We start from the raw sequence: 3004 nt of genomic DNA, 5'->3' as shown, positions 1-3004 counted from the left end.
TACACTGCAAATGACTGACAACAACTGCGTGTATACAGTTTTACAGCGGTTACTGTTTAAGTACGCTGTTTATGTAGGTGGCTCTTTAGATTTTGATACACAGCCTTAAGTGTTTTTTTTTTCTGTATTCTTGTTCCGCCCTTTTGGGCAACTTGGACAGGACATCTTTGAATTACATAAAAGTAAATATTTAACGCACAAATTGTCCTAGAAAGGAGATCGTTGTTAACGCTCTTTCAGACATCTTTATTGTTTTCAAATTACATTTTACTTTTCAAATTAAATTACTCCAATTTGTTCACTACAATTCGTGTTTTTTTGGCAACAGCTATAGTAATATTGAAAAAAAACTTTTTATTAAAATTACTAAAATTCATAGTAAGTAGGCTACTAAAGTATACTGCTTATTTACTATAGTTAATACTACAGAATACTGTATACATTAACGTATAGTAGTGCAGTAGAGTAGAAGTCTAGTAAATTACTGTAATATTTTACAGTATTGTACAATTTAATAACAGCTTACTATAATAATTTCCAAACAGCATTTTATATGGGTTCATTTAGTTTGTGTATTCAAAAAAACATAATATGTACAGTATAAAGATCCATAATTATAATAACAATTCAGTTATAAATTGCAACTTGACCGACTTTCGAACAACATTACAAATATGACGAGAAATTATGAAATTTCACATGCAGGCACAATTTATTACAAGAATAACTGACACTGTACTGTAACTTCCTGGTTGGATATCGCAGTTATTTTCAAAGCGATAATGCCATCTAGTGGTTCATAAATGTAATTGCATAAGCATGTAAAATATGTGTGGACGAAATGTCGAGTTTGTTTCCGCACAGGTATTTAGTGAACTTAAAAAACAACGAGTACATTTAACTAAATGTACTTTTTAATTAAATTTACTTGCTATGTATTTGTTTTATCTGCGTGCTACTTTGTTTTGCATTAACACTACAGACATTTCCACGCTGCAGTGAGCATTTCGCTCGATTTCCACTAGATGGCACTATAGTGTAAACAGGATTTTTTAATCCTGGTAATGGTTTTTGAGAGACTCCCTTGATGAGCTGAATGAAGTAGGTGGTATAAAACAGTGATGAAATGTTGTAGATTCAAGTTCATTTGTCATGTGTAACAGATACTCTGGAATTCTTACTCAATCAGTTTCTGAGGAGGACACGCAAGAGATTTTTTTTAAACCATTTTATTACATAATCAGAATCTTCTATAAATGACACTTATAAAAACTAATGTTGAATGCCAACTACTGATGGATATATGTGAGCAGTATATTGTGCTTTTTAACATTTTTTATGACTTTGGCAGAATCTTTATATCCAAAGTGCATTTAAGCTATATGTTTTTTTTTATCAGTTTGTGTTACATATTGGCCTTTGCAGTGCCAATGTAATGCTCTTCTTATAGCAACAGGAATATGTTTAGGTAATATGGGATTATCATAAAGATGGTAATGCAAAGCAGAAACAAAGGAAAGATTTAAAAATCTAATACTGAAATGCTCCCCCATGAAACAATATTGTGGTAGGCTATGTCAGTATTTACTACGACAATGACAATTTATTTGTATAGCACCATTAAAAACAACGGACGTTGACCAATGTGCTTTCCACAATGTAGTCAAATTCATATTAAAAATAGCAAACAAACAAAACAAAAACAGAAATGAACGTGAAAAGACATCATTAATATGCATGACACAATGTCCATCAAAATCTGAACATAAAATCATTATTACGCATGACACAATGTCAATCAAAATACAATACTTGTAGTCCACTGTAGAAGTAGTCCACTTTAAAGATGGGGCCCATTGACTTACTATTGTATTTTTTTCCTACTATGAAAAGTCAATGGACCCCATCTTTAAAGTGGACTACTCCTTTAATGTATATTATTCTGTACTATTAGCTAGGCTATAGTTAATTCATAAACTGTAGTACCTATTTATTATGCCAAGGTTCAAACACTATATAATTTAGGAATTTTTACAGTAGCCTATAAAATAAAGCGTAAATGTTTTAGCAGTAAGAACATAAACCAATGGCTTTCGTGGAACAAACGTAACTTCCGATAAACTCCCACAAAGAATCAATATTAGTTTAATGTTATTTGTAATTAACAAGCAAAATAAACAAAAAATAGATAATCTTAGTTCAAACAGTTTTTACAAAAGTTACTGTGTAAACAATGTTAACTACAGATCGGCTGCCAGACCTCCCTTTACATAGCGGTGATCCATGATCGCTGTCGTTTTTAAGAAACCAAAACTTTTTTTTGCGAGGTATTTGCTTTCAGAGTTCAATTTAGCCACCATCCAGACCATTAAACAAACAGAGACCGGAAGTTAAGTTCCGTCCAGACGCATAACTGCGATGACGCACAACTTGTGCGTATTACCATATTTTTTATGTGTGCAGTGAATAATTATGTTTCTCATCCGCTCATCTGACTTAAGAAAGTAGCTTACTTCATGTTGATCCTGCTATATAGGTACACCGAGCTGATCTTATGATAATCGTGGACTACAAGACTGTTGCAGTATCAGTGTGTGGTCCATTTGCGTTCCTCACTGATAACCTTAAGCGGTCAGAAGCCCTCGGGTCAATGACATTATTTTAACATGAGTTCATTATGTGATGGTAATGACAGATAGGCCTATTCAGATGAAGAATAAAAATTGTGCAAAATGTGTGACTTGTCTCTTTCCCCCATTTTCTTGAAAAACTACATCAGTCACGGTTTTGTAAGAGCTATGTTGGATAGCCAAAGCCTCCCATCAAATAAAACAAGAACGCTTTTAACTCTCCATTTGTTTCACTTACTCGCACATTTGTATTGTTTTATTACATTTATTACTTCCTTTGCCATGGAAAAAAAAATCACAATTTTTCACGGCGGTTTCTGAGGCTACGGCGCTGTCAGCAGCAACAATTGAGCGACTCTCAGCCAGGTTAATCT

Source organism: Misgurnus anguillicaudatus, chromosome 2 (assembly GCF_027580225.2).
Source record: "Misgurnus anguillicaudatus chromosome 2, ASM2758022v2, whole genome shotgun sequence".
Classification (NCBI taxonomy): Eukaryota; Metazoa; Chordata; class Actinopteri; order Cypriniformes; family Cobitidae; genus Misgurnus; species Misgurnus anguillicaudatus.
Note: the sequence above shows the minus strand (reverse complement) of the source record.